The following is a 14,788-nucleotide window of genomic DNA, read 5'->3' as shown; positions in this document are numbered from 1 at the left end:
AATAATCCAAATACCAGTCTGATTTGGGCTTGCGATACGTACCATGGAATTGCAAAGAGTTGTTTTAAAAGGATTGATTGTAGATTGTTGAGGTTACGACGTCTTTCCCTTTGAAAAATTCAGACCCGTAAGATTTTGAAGGCAGGAATTTGGCTCCAACAACTTGAAGTAGATGGCATGTTAAGGTGCTTAATGTCTTACGTTTCAAGGTTTTAAAAGCAAACAATAAATATTAGCCATCGGTCGTCTTGATTGTAAATGGACTTTGTAGGTTAAATGGGACTCTATATGGACGCCAAGGTACTTATAGGTGTTGACCTGTTCTAATACATACCATCGGCCCGCCAAGTAAATTTATGCTGCAAGTTGCTACCTCTATCTTTGAGCAAAGAACCTTTGTTTTACTGTAAATCGGGCTTTGTTGCACATTGCTGGTGTACCCCAGCAACTGGTTTAATCGACTGCTGCAGCCCAATTGTGGTTTTGCTGAGGAGGAGGAGGATGTCATCAGCGTATTATATGCTTCTTATTTTTACCATGCCCAACCTGGGAGGATCCCCCTGCAATAGGGCCATGCCTATCGAGGTCGGCCGTGTATATAATAAATAGACATGGTGCTAGAAGGCATCCTTGTTTTAAGACCATGTTCGTGTAGATTTTATTTTAACTCTTTGGCCGTCCCCTATTTTAATTTGTACTCATGTGTTTGAACATAAGCCAATTATTGCATTAAAAAGTGTCAGCGGTACACCTCGTTTGTCCATTTCATTCCACAGATAAGTCCTTGAAACTTTATCAAAGGCAGCTTTGAGGTCGGTAAAACAGGAGTACAATTTACAGGATTTGGCAATTGCTTGTTCAGTCAGGAGGGTTACCGCCAACAGGTTTGTTAAGGTACTGTCTCCTGCCCTGAAGCCAGTTTGAGTTATTGGAATTATTTTTGAGGTATAGGCCCAATCCTCTAAGTCACTCACCAAGTATGATGTGTAGATCTTTGCTTCTACATCGGTCAAGGCAATTAACCTGTAGTTAGATGGATTTGAACTCTCTCCTGATATATAAATAGGCACAAAGACGCCATGACTCCGGAATATTGTTTGATACTGTGACGTAATTAAAGAGCTGTGTTAGGTGTGAGGATCAGAAGCGGACATCCTTTTTGAATAAAGCATTGGGAAGGCCGCTGGGCCAGGGCGTCCCTTCTGACCGGAGCCTTTTTAACGTTTTGGCTACCAGATGTTGGCTAATCAGATGAAAAGGTCCATCTTTGCAGGGTCCGAGTTTGTTGCTTCTACTGGCTAACTAAGCCAGGCTCTATGTGTGATGGCAAGGAAGTGGGATCATGCTCTACTGAATTATAAATGGTAGCAATGTGTTTTGACCAAGCAGCCTCTGTAATATCAGCATTGTAATGCCGATTTATCCCACTGACCAATTTTTTGAAGGATTTGGAGTTTGTTTGCTTACTTGGCTTACTTGCATGTAATAGTTTTGTCCAGAGGCCCATATTATAGTTGTATTTTGCTGCCCAAGTCTCTTTTTTATAGTTGGACTTCATTATGTCTATTTTGGACAGTTCAGCCTGGGTGGGTTGTCCACCCCACAGTCAGGCCCTCCTGAATGCTCTATTGAGTTTATTTTTCATGGTGCATAGTTGTGGTGTGATCCATTCCTCCCTCCTGTGCATTATGTCTTGATGGAGTTGGGGGAAAGTTTGTGATGAGGATTTCATAAAAATGTTCCCATTCTTAAACGGGCGACATTGCTGCAGCGAGGCTTGCCAATTTCTGCGAAAAGTGGTTGAAAATCATGATATTGTCTATTGACGTGTCTTTCCATATAAAGCACTTCAAGTTGTATGTCTGGGGTGGTGTTGACAGGCATTGTGCTTCTGGAGAACGGACGGGAGTGAGTTCCATATTAAATATTTGAGCAAAGTGATCACTGTCCGATCTTACTTGTATGGAAAATTTGGTACACCTCTTAAATAGATAAGTGTCACCGAGGGTATAGTGAATGGTAGAATTTGGCGTGACCAACTCTGGTGAAGGCCGCTGGAGTGTCTAGTTGATTGCCACCATTAAGGGTATAAAATCCAAGATCTTCGAATGCTGTTAGGCAGGACTTGCCAAGTGCGATCCTTCTTGATTGTTTTCTCACTATTTCTAAGATATGATTTGGGGTTTTAACATGAGAGCCTTGCAATAAAATGTCATACTAAAAACACCAGATATTATTATGAAGGCTTGTGGGTACGTAGCATTCAAGGTTTTCAATAAGCAAATGAGGGTGTGAATCTTATTCAATTTATTCTTGCAGGCAGGGTTGATATACAGATTTATTAGTCCATAATGTAGTGTGCCTCCATTGAGATCTTAACACACTGAATTCATGATTGACCGATATCCACTACCTCACCATCCCACAAATATTGGTTTAAATTTAGATCGCCATCCCACCTTTGGCCCTGCCCGACTTCACCTCCTTTATTGCTGTATTGTAGTATTCCTGAAATCCCACGATTGGAGTCGGCATTTGTTGCCAGGTTTATTGCAAAAGAACAATTATATAGCTACGTAGAAATGAAATGAACTCATCCGCCCCACTTTTGTACTAAGGCCGTTGACATTCAATGCACAAATTCTACACGGCTGATCTCTAGAGGTCTGGCCTCATGCGACTAATAGGTTTGCTGCTAATAATCCATGGTTGCTGGAAATTCCCTGGATTGGGCTGCTGTGGGGTCATTTGTAACGGAATAGTTGACATAGTTATTTGTAGACTTTCTCAGACTGCTATGGGGTGTTCCAGCCCAGTCACCGCCATTAGCATACCTGTTGTTTGCAACTGCACAAGTAAGCGTCTCGGGTAAAAAGCAGATGTCACTTTCCTCATATTGATTACCCAAGCTGCAAATTGTTCTTTAAGCTGCCAAACTTGGGAGCGGAAAAGCTGCATATGAGGGAGAGCAGCACGGGGTGATGGTAGAAGTATACAAGCTTGAAAGAAACATGGAATGTGGAGTGTATTTGGCAGATGGAAGAAACATAAAAGGGAGAGAGAAGGAAAACACATGCACTCTAATGGAGTGCTTAAGCAAAAAAAAAGTAGATCCTTAAAATTGACCAGTGGAAGGTTAGAAACTAGACAATCTTTGAGACGGTAAAGAGGCTATGCTCAGTGGAAGGGACAAACACAAGATGGTCAAGCTGGGACAAGTAAAGCCGTTGAATAAGAGGCCAGCAAATTAATGATTTTGTTTGCCCCTTCTCTGAAGCATAGCCTTATTACTTGTGTCCTTCCACTTCTTACTTTTCAAGCACTACTGTTTTCTTTGTGAGTAAGAACTACATGAGAGTGCATCCGACTTGATTTCCAGCTATTTCCCTTGTGTACATCTTTTCCCCCTCTGCAACACTTTCTGCTTCTCTCTGTCATGTGTCTTTATTCCACACCCTTCCGTACTACGCTGAGTTGCATGTGCTTCTCACATTTTATTTTCTCACCCTGGTACTTCTACTCCCTCTTATCTCCATGCTACTCATTGGTTTCTCATACTTCATGTATTTCTTTCCCCGCCCTCCGGGTAGCTTTCCCCGACCCTAGCCTCCGTGTTGCTTTAGCCCCTCCCTGCATGCTTTTTTATGTGTATGTTTTTAGCCTTCTATATATTTTTTTTTTTTTATAGAAAATAAAGAATATGAAGTTTTAATATAATATCACACGTTTTAGAAAATATGTTCTCAGTGTATTAACTGGTGCTCAACTGTGAAAACTTGAGAAGCGAAACAGTGATCACACCTAATATATGAAACGGCGAATAGACAGTACAAATTTTAATGAACAGTGCACTGAAAAATCAATAGAGTTCATAGACATCTGTACTGCGCTTGCTACTATGAATTAAGCCTTACATATTCTTAAGAGCCTGGAATCACACCCGGAAGAATCCTGCTATTCAGCAACTTCCCTGCAACATTCTGGCAACTGAGCCGTTCGAGTAAGCGAAGGCGACTCCCCCGTATCCGAGTTTGAATTCATCATATCTGGAGCCGCCATTATAACAGCCCTCGTCTCCCCACCCAAGTTCCCCCATTCTGGAATCGCGGCTAATGAGGCTCTATTTAACAGAATTTAAGTCCTGATGATGATCCGCTCATTCTTCAAACGGATCCAAACGCCGTTGACACCCTAATCTCCTTATACGCAAAAAACCTTTTGTTCATTCCGCTGTAAAGGTGTTTTGTAGTGATTTGTTCTTGTAACACTGTATATCCTCCTTGTGTAACAAACCGGAAAAGCTTTGCCTGAGCCCCCTGTTCATTTTCTCCCTTGTTTATGTACTCTACTGGCTAAGTAGGACACAGGATTGTGTCCCATGTTATGTATTGTTTTGTATGACTATATCCTAAACCTACAAGTAAATATCAGACCTCTGTCCGGCTGGACAAGTCCACTAAATATAGCTACGATTGAGTTTATATTCATTCCTTTGGTTTCCATTCCACTTTCTGGGGACCATTGTTATTGAGAATAATTACATATTCTTAAGGCACTTTTAAGAATATATGCACAGCATTACAAAGAGTTTGTGTTACATATTTCATGGTGAAAGGTGCATTTTGGGTTTCTTACTTAGCTGACCAATAATACCTAATATGAAGCATGCTCCTTAAAGTCACCATGATTCTTTTTGATTTGCATGTAATAAAAAGATCTTTAAAAAACAATAATACCTAAAAATACAGTTTCAGAGTATGTTAGCAAACTGCTGTACACTGTAAAACTAAGTTCAAATCCCAGTTGTACCTAAGAAGCACATGAATCCATAAAACAGCATTTTTGTACCCATCCACTTTCAAAACATCACATGATATACCTAGAAATATCAGTCTACGGGTTTTATATTTAAATCGCTCCCTAAAGTCGACAAATACAGCACATTAGAAAGTCTGATATATTTCAAGTATTGGACCAAAGTACATCTTTCAATTGGCCTTAGTAATGAGGGTCATATTCAGTTGTTCCAATTTTGTTTTGACCAGTATAAGCATTCTGAGACTTGTAGTTTCCCATTTCCTATTGCAAGCATTGGCCTACAAGCCCCAGCATGCTTTGCATTCCTGAATAAAAACAGGAGAGACTGGGAGTTATTAATATGACATTTGACAATTGTCACTCAAAACAACAAGAGAGAGAGGGTTAAGCCACACTCTTAGTCCCCCAAAAATCAATGAAATAACAACAAAAGAGTCTGATGAGAAGGAAAAGAACACTCAACCAGTGATTCTCCTCGATATCGGACAGAGTGCCAGGGAGACGAGATCAATCTGATGTAAAATAATACCCTCACTCACCAACATGGTTGGTGACATGCTTCATCATAGGGTATAGCCAGGGGTGCCTTGTGTACCTCCGGTGTGCTTCAACGCTTCTGTTAAGGCGGAGCATCAACTTCAAAAAAAGGTAGGGGGTGAAGTGATAAGTGAGTGAAAAATAAAGAGAAAATATAAAAAGTCAAGAATCGTCCACCAATACATTTAATTTGCGACGAGACATGAACTAGTTAAAAACTATGGAGGATGAGTAGTGCTGACATTAGGTTGGTCATACACATCCTACAAATGGTCAAACGGTCGACATGTTTCAGCTTGTCAATGTCTTTCACAAAGCTTTCATCAGGACCTAATCTAGGAAAAAGAAAAGCACCTTGGCGGTATAAGCTCGCTAAGGCTTACCCTGACCTCAGGCGCCACAAAAAAAAAACGATACACTCACGGTTACAGTTAAGGCCTTCCGCAGTTCCGAAAGGACCTCCGCGTATCTGAGGAAAAATACATATGTTGGGTCAGCATACATATTAACTATTAAACAGTGTTTATCACAGAACAGATTGAATGTCACACATCGCACAGGATAGATTCAACTATGTGGTCCCTGTATTGGCATGATCGCTAGGTAATGTGTAGAGATTGTCTTGTATTTCAAAAAGCTGCTATCAATGAATACCCATCTCAATAATGATATTCAAAACAAGCCAGAGTGTGTGTGTACACATCAATGAGCCATTAGATCATCATTCCGGCATAGGATAATCTTATCAGGTAGGTTTGGATCACGATTAAAAAGGCACTTATGAGATCAATGAGTAAAAGAAATCACAAGAAGGGCAAATCAGCCAAAATAGGAAAAGTAAGAGCTTACGTATACGTGGAAAAAAGAAAGGCTCCTTGGGCAGCGAGGCGGGTTGCGGGACTACAGAACAACTGTGGGCAAGAAAAACGGGACAGTATCATCCTAATGCCACTAGTAATCCCGTGATGCCACAGTGTACCGCTAAACACAAAGTAAACAAAAATGCTTATCGGGAGCGGTACTCACGTCGTCCAAGTCCTCTGCACGGTAATTAAACCTAAAACGACCGCCGGGCCCGGAGTCAGTAAGATATGACGTGTACTTGTTTAAATAGAGACCTTCAGCGCGGGAGATCCAAAAGCCAATTGTGTGACGATACGTACGCGCATCATCAACACAAACAAGGAAGAAGGACTCAACTGCTACGACCTCGAAAACGCTGCAACGTCAACACTTCCGTAAAAAATTTTATTTAGGAGTTTTATCACGCGCAAACAAAAACCAGAGGCTTTTAAGAAAAAAAAAAGGAAAAATAAAAAAAAAGGGAAAAAAACATGTGTAGGTGGCGAGTTTAGTTAGGACCCTGATGTTACCTAAGGTCTGAAAAGCCAGCACTAACTACATGCAAAAATCGTCTTGATTTGTTAGACCCAACTAAATAGCTATTAATAAAACCAAAGACTGAAAAGTTATTAAATGCTTTGATCTTCTGTGAAGCCAATGCAAAGTGTAAACGCCCATGGTGAGACCATATTAAGCCCATATTATCGTAATGGAAAAACCATGATTGGGGTCAGTGCATAGGGGATGTGTCTCAGAGCTGTTGCACAACATTACAAAGATGAAAAAATGAATTCTGGAGAGCATTTAATTATTACGCCTCAGGACTGTCCCCCAAAGGGGATGTTATCATTAAGACCTGTCAAATGTGTTGAGAGCGCTGTTCTTTTTTGAACAGTGAAGTTGGTTTCACTCTCTCAATGATGGTCCATTGTAGGTCATCCGCAGTGTGATTGAGACGTAAAAAATGCTCAGTCAGTTTTGTCATGCTTTTTTTACACCGGATATTACTCCGATGCGTAACTTAACCTTTCGTGTGGTCATGCCCACGTATTTCAAATTACAGGGACATGTGATTAAGTAGATCACATCCGTCGTATTACAGTTTGTAGGACTGCGTTGTATCCAGATTTTGCCGGTTTCGAAAACCAGAGATTTGGTGGGGGACGTGAGATGACCCACACTACAAGACCCACAGGGTTAGTGGCCAAGAATAGGTGGTAGGCCCCAGGTGTCAAGAACCGACAAGGCATCAGGCTTCGTGAGGTTCCTTGGCCTGGTGTGGACAAGTGAGTCTTTCAAATTCATAGCTTTCTTATATGAAAACAATGGTTTATCCCATTTAATATTGTTGCTCTCCAAAATCCGCCAGTGTTTTTTAATAGATTTTGAGATGGCGTTGGAGGCAACATTGTAGGTAGTCACACACGTCAATGGCATGTCTGTGGGCTGTTTAGGAAAGTCTTGCAAAAGCACCTCTCTAGGTTGATTTCTCGCCCGTTTGCAACTGTTGGTCAGAATAGTATCAGGGTAACCCCTATGTTTCAATTTCTGTGTGAGTTCTCTAGATCGTTTCTGGAAATCCTCCACCCTGCTGCAATTACGACGGATGCGTAAATACTGGCCATAGGGGAGGTTTTCTCGTAGTGGTCGAGGGTGGAAGCTGGAAAAGGCCAAGAGGTTATTTTTGGCAGTAGGTTTATAATGTGTTTTGGTCAATAGAACACCGTCAACTTTTGTGACAACCACATCCAAGAATACCATTTCGTATTGATGGAAACATGGGTAAATAACAGGTTGGGGTCACAGGTATTAATCCATGATAGAAAGTCAAGTAAGATACTCTCAGGACCCTGCCAGATGATAAAAATATCATCGATATACCTTTTCCAAAATGAAAGGTAAGGAGAAAAAGGATTCAGTTGACTCAAGATAAATTTGCGTTCAAAATCAAAAACAAAGTCCTGCCACACTCGGCGCAAAAGTGCTGCCCATCGAAGTGCCAGTGGACTGAAGGTACAGTGTACCCTGATATTCAAAGAAATGTTTCTTAAGTGCCAAAGTGGCACACTCAATGATAAACCCTTTTGGTGTTTGAAATGACCAATCAATGGAGTCTAAGGCTTCCCCAATGACCTTGATGGTATCGTCCTGGGGAATGCTGGTATAGAGACTCTCAATGTCCAGCGAAACCAGAATAGTATTGTCATGATTTACCCTAAGATCTTGTAAGGATGCCAAAAAACTTTTGGTATCTTTGAGGTAAGTAGGGGTATCTTGAATGATAGGTTTAAGAAAAAAAATCACAAAAAATGGAAAGGGGCTCTAGAAGAGATCCTATGCCCGACACTATCGGGCGACCCAGAGGTGGAAACTTGTTTTTGTGAATTTTTGGCAGCGTATAAAAGTATGGAATGGTGCCTTTACCTTTGGTCAAAAAATCAGCTTCGTGCTTACCAATGAACCCACTCGCCTCAACATGTTCAACGAGATTCTCTATGGTGGTTCTCAAAAATGGAGAAGGGTCAGTACTTAAAGGAATGTAGTTCTTTGGATTGTTTAAAAGGCGTCTGCATTCAAGATCATAATCACTAGCATTTTGGATAACAATCCCGCCCCCCTTGTCAGCGGGTTTGATCATGATAGAAGCGTTGGATTGCAATGATTGAAGAGCCTGAAAATCCAGGGCGCTCATATTCTTGTAGGCTCCCTGGTCTTGAAAGGCTTCGACATCATTAAAAACTGCTTGTTCAAACGCAGTTATTCCCGCTGGGACCAAATGTGGAGGGGGTGTGAACGTAGATTTTAAACGTAAAGTGGTGTCCCTGGGATGATCTACAAGGACATCAGATTTATTTAACTCGAAAAAGGATTTGAGTTTCAGTTTTCTGAAAAATTCAGAAAGTTCGCAGTGTAGACGAAAGCGATCAAACCGTGCAGTGGGAACAAATCCTAATCCCTTTTCGAGTACTGTACTTTCTGTCTGTGTCAGGGTGGTTGAAGAGAGATTCACAACTAGACTCTGATTGCTGGTTCCGGCCTTGCTGCGTGTGTGGTTGCCTATCCCCTCCTCCTGTTCCCAGTGGACCTGACTGTTTCCTCTCCTTCGCCCTCGCCGACCTCTGTCTAAAAAAGGAGGGCGGAACGAATTCTGTGGAAAGGGAGGTATTTGGACAAAACCAGGATTCCAGCCCATCATTGGGAACTGTGGGGGTTGAAACTGGTTGTGGTAACCTAGACCTGCATGGTTGGGGAAGAGTTGCCAGTTGGTTTGATAGTGGTATGGTCTGTTTCTACCTCTACCCCGCTGTGGGTCTTGTAGTGTGTGTCATCTCACGTCCCCCACCAAATCTCTGGTTTTCGAAACCGGCAAAATCTGGATACAACGCAGTCCTACGAACTGTAATACGACGGATGTGATCTACTTAATCACATGTCCCTGTAATTTGAAATACGTGGGCATGACCACACGAAAGGTTAAGTTACGCATCGGCGAGCATCGGAGTAATATCCGGTGTAAAAAAAGCATGACAAAACTGACTGAGCATTTTTTACGTCTCAATCACACTGCGGATTACCTACAATGGACCATCATTGAGAGAGTGAAACCAACTTCACTGTTCGAAAAAGAACAGCGCTGGGTCTACCGTCTCTCAACACATTTGACAGGTCTTAACGATAACATTCCCTGGGGGACAGTCCTGAGGCGTAATAATTAAATGCTCTCCAGAATTCATTTTTTCATCTTTGTAATGTCGTGCAACAGCTCTGAGACACATCCCCTATGCACTGACCCCAATCATGGTTTTTCCATTACGATAATATGGGCTTAATATGGTCTCACCATGGGCGTTTACACTTTGCATTGGCTTCACAGAAGATCAAAGCATTTAATAACTTTTCAGTCTTTGGTTTTATTAATAGCTATTTAGTTGGTTCTAACAAATCAAGACGATTTTTGCATGTAGTTAGTGCTGGCTTTTCAGACCTTAGGTAACATCAGGGTCCTAACTAAACTCGCCACCTACACATGTTTTTTTCCCTTTTTTTCTTCTTAAAAGCCTCTGGTTTTTGTTTGCGCTTGATAAAACTCCTAAATAAAGTTTTTTACGTAAGGAAGTGTTGACGTTGCAGCGTTTGCGAGGTCGTAGCGGTTGAGTCCTTCTTCCTTGTTTGTGTTGATGCGCGTACGTATCGTCACACGATTGGCTTTTGGATCTCCCGCGCTGAAGGTCTCTATTTAAACAAGTACACGTCATAGTTTACTGACTCCGGGCCCGGCGGTCGTTTTAGGTTTAATTACCGTGCAGAGGACTTGGACGACGTGAGTACCGCTCCCGATAAGCATTTTTGTTTACTTTGTGTTTAGCGGTACACTGTGGCATCACGGGATTACTAGTGGCATTAGGATGATACTGTCCCGTTTTTCTTGCCCACAGTTGTTCTGTAGTCCCGCAACCCGCCTCGCTGCCCAAGGAGCCTTTCTTTTTTCCACGTATACGTAAGCTCTTACTTTTCCTATTTTGGCTGATTTGCCCTTCTTGTGATTTCTTTTACTCATTGATCTCATAAGTGTCTTTTTAATCGTGATCCAAACCTACCTGATAAGATTATCCTATGCCGGAATGATGATCTAATGGCTCATTGATGCGTATACACACACTCTGGCTTGTTTTGAATATCATTATTGAGATGGGTATTCATTGATCGCAGCTTTTTGAAATACAAGACAATCGCTACACATTACCTAGCGATCATGCCAATACAGGGACCACATAGTTGAATCTATCCTGTGCGATGTGTGACATTCAATCTGTTCTGTGATAAACACTGTTTAATAGTTAATATGTATGCTGACCCAACATATGTATTTTTCCTCAGATACGCGGAGGTCCTTTCGGAACTGCGGAAGGCCTTAACTGTAACCGTGAGTGTATCGTTTTTTTTTTGGCGCCTGAGGTCAGGGTAAGCCTTAGCGAGCTTATACCGCCAAGGTGCTTTTCTTTTTCCTTGATTAGGTCCTGATGAAAGCTTTGTGAAAGACATTGACAAGCTGAAACATGTCGACCGTTTGACCATTTGTAGGATGTGTCTGACCAACCTAATGTCAGCACTACTCATCCTCCATAGTTTTTAACTAGTTCATGTCTCGTCACGAATTAAATGTATTGGTGGACGATTCTTGACTTTTTATATTTTCTCTTTATTTTTCACTCACTTATCACTTCACCCCCTACCTTTTTTTGAAGTTGATGCTCCGCCTTAACAGAAGCGTTGAAGCACACCGGAGGTGCACAAGGCACCCCTGGCTATACCCTATGATGAAGCATGTCACCAACCATGTTGGTGAGTGAGGGTATTATTTTACATCAGATTGATCTCGTCTCCCTGGCACTCTGTCCGATATCGAGGAGAATCACTGGTTGAGTGTTCTTTTCCTTCTCATCACACTCTTTTGTTGTTATTTCATTTGACAATTGTCTGCAGAGTGCTTCCCAAAAAGAACAGTATGAAATTGTGTTACTTGAAACCTCTTTTGGGAAGTGATTTTTCTTATGCTGCCAAAGATGAAAAGGCAAGCAAGGTGAAGAGATGTAAGCTGCTTAATGGATAAACTAGCTTTGAACACTGCTTGTTTGGCTGAAGGCCATATGACACCATTCACAAAGAGAGGGCCAGTAATCCTTAACTAGATCTGACTACAGCATCCCAAAGTCTGTGAAAAGGAACACAAAACGTGGTCCTCACAAACAATAAATTAAAGTGAAATTTTTGGGGTTTAAGATTTAAAACTTTAACATTTGAACAAAAAAAAAGCATAGCTCTGGTCTAAAATGAATGAGGGTGGGGAGTGGTAAGTTACACTGACCGAGGCTGCAGGTCTGTGCTCCACGTGTGAGAACCACGTACAGGCACCGACTGGCCCCGTCACATAAAACACTCCCAGCTAGTCTAGGTGCTTGAGCCCACAGCACGTTGCTTTTAGGGCTGGTAGGTTAACATTATAAACATGGGTAAAAAAAAAAATCCCAGCGTACTAACTGAGTAAAAGCCAGGACCAGACAAAGGACCCGCGCATGGAATGCCCACTCGTACAAATGAGTCGATGGAGGCATCTGGTGTGACCAAGAGTGAGACTTCCACCCTAGGAGTGAGTCGGGCGAAAACTAACAGGGGCGTATCTTGGGGGGGGGAAAAGGGGGGGGGTTTGGGGTGTTACACCCCCCCCCCCTAATAAATGTACTATGTAGTAAATAGTTGGGGACAGGTGCTTTAAATCGGATATGGTGAGGTGTTTGTCGGATTTCACTAGGGACACTTCTCTCTATTTTAAAGATCTAAAAAAAAATTGATTTTACCAAATATCGAGTTGTAAGTACCCCTCACAATCCACACTCCACTCCCTTCCTACTGCTCTATAAGGGCACCGCCTGCTCTGCTTCTGTTAATGCATCTTATCAAGAGGGAGTGTTGGGACATCTTAAGCTCCTACCCCCTCAATGTTACTGACCAAAATACTCCCCTGACTAACAAAACACCCACCAAATGTATGAATGATGTGTGAATCGTTTGTACAATTTTTGGCTTCATATGCAATAATATTTATTAGCTATGCAATAAGCTTATATTCAATCACCCCATTATATGCTCTGAACAATAATGTAACACAAAAGGTGGGAAACTAAACTTCAGTATCATGACGTAGTCACACAACGATTGATTTTCTGCAGCAAAATCCACCTGCATTGCCCTCCCCGACATGACAGCTTGCAGGCCTGGTTCACTGTGTACACACACGGCCTTCAAGGGTTTCCCATGAAGGAATCCAGTGTTTGCCCTGGGTTTGGTACCTCTCTGCAGCGGACGGGCACCTCCCTTCACAGCAAGACACGAGCGCAAACAACGACTGCACTCTAGCACGTAGTGTCCAGGAGGGGTCTTGTACGCATCGACACAGGCTGCAGTGTCTCAAGAGTGCGGTGTGCACGCCCGCGCATCTTCAGTCGTGGCAGGAAGCGTGCACCGGGCGTGGTCTGATAAGAGAAATCACACGCAACGAGGGGCAGGGCGGATGGGTTGAATCATGTGTTCCAAATAATGCGGAGCTGGAAACCAAAACGGGGGGGGGCGAAAATGCAAATGTTATGGTAAATAAAGAAAAAAGGAAACAGGCCGTTCTACTCTCGCAGCTAAGCTTTGTCTTCCGCATTGCCCTAAGTTTATAACAACAAAAAAAGTTTGGAGGGCAAGAAACTCGCAGTTAACGGTGCTCCAAGTAATCGCAGTGCCAGCTGCGGGGGTAGAACCGGGTTGCCACCTCTAGCAAAGAAAAATACTGGCAATTTCTAAATGATTATTTGGATCCTGGAAAGTCTAAGAACTGGCGAAATTAAATACTATATATTGTTTAACATAATAATCATTCTGCCTCTGCCTTCTTTCACAATTTAGGGGACGTTTTGCATCACTCTAAAATCCATTTGAAGCGCTTTCTTACAGCGTTTGCTATTTTAAGGATTATATTTCAAAGAGTGGAATGGAAACACCAATGTTGTGCTGATGTTCACAAAAGTATATCACCCTTGACACGATTATCGTAGCCAAGTCCAGTGCTTTAAATGGGCCGGTACTGAGTACCGGCACTTTTTTATTTTTAGTGGGAGAGTACACGCACTTCTATCTTTGTATTTCAATGGTGCTTATTTACAAGCCCCTTGCGCCACTTTTGCGTCATTTTTAACATGGGGAAAGTGACGTACGGGTGGCGCAATGGGCTTGTAAATAAGCCCCATGGTCCTCAAATGCTGAACTTTACGTTAGGGGTGTCATGACATTAAATGAGGGTCCGACCCTTCAAATGAGGTCCAGTTGGATACCATGTCACACATCAGCTCCCATCACCCACCTGTGCGAGCTCCCTGGCAGTGCCGCAGTCTGGACGTGCAGGGAGAGGGGCGCAGTCGCCTCTGCGCAGCGAGCCTCGAGCTGGCGGTCTCTGGAGGCAGCCGGACAGCCCGCTGCAGATTTCAACGCACCGGGGACATCCGCAATCACCCGGGAGCCAGCCGGGCGAGGCGCGCGCCCCGCCCAGAAACAAAACCGGTCCGCCAATGGGAGCGGCGCGGGCACTTCCTGCACCGCTCGCGCGCTCAGCTGCCGCGAATTTGCTGCTCGAGCCACCTGTCCCGGTCGGGCAAGGCTCTCCTACCCGGGCGGGTGAGGCCCTTGCCGGCGGTGGCAAGACGCGCGCCGCTGCAGACAGCTGCAAGAAGGCAGGCTCGTGTATCGTGCAAATCTTACCTCGAGCGAGGAGGCCGTTTGGTGCAAGAGCACTCCGTGCATACCTTGTCGTCGGGACGGAGTGGGCGTGGGTGTCTTGCAACGCCAATCGTCCTGGAGCCACGACAGGCGTTAAACTTGAATTTGCTGCGACATTTTAAACGCATTTTATTCAGAGCGTAAATTTCGAAGCTCTTTTACCTGCACTCTAAAGCTACGAAAATTCCATTTGCTCAGTTACCAGATGTAAGGATTTTTCCGTTTACCTGAAGGCCGATCTGAAATATTGAATGAGGCTGCTAGGATTTAGAGT

General features: G+C 43.0%; 1 protein-coding gene across 3 annotated transcripts in view; it reads right to left on the bottom strand.

The window, feature by feature from the left end:
* PLD1 (phospholipase D1) overlaps positions 1-14,291 on the bottom strand; it is a 422,898-nt gene extending 408,607 nt beyond the window's left edge. Inside the window, exons 1-2 of one of the 3 annotated variants that reach the window (XM_085635446.1) lie at positions 14,102-14,291; positions 5,779-5,824 (exon numbers count right to left, since the gene is read on the bottom strand). The gene's annotated coding sequence lies outside the window, so the exon portion shown is untranslated. The remainder of the gene's footprint in view (positions 1-5,778; positions 5,825-14,101) is intronic. The other 2 variants (XM_085635443.1, XM_085635445.1) reach the window with 2 other exon arrangements.
* Between the last annotated feature and the right edge of the window lie 497 nt (positions 14,292-14,788).

Source organism: Triturus cristatus, chromosome 11 (genome assembly GCF_964204655.1).
Source record: "Triturus cristatus chromosome 11, aTriCri1.1, whole genome shotgun sequence".
NCBI lineage: Eukaryota > Metazoa > Chordata > Amphibia > Caudata > Salamandridae > Triturus > Triturus cristatus.
The sequence above is the reverse complement of the archived record's forward strand: the minus strand, read 5'-3'. Positions and strand labels throughout refer to the sequence as shown.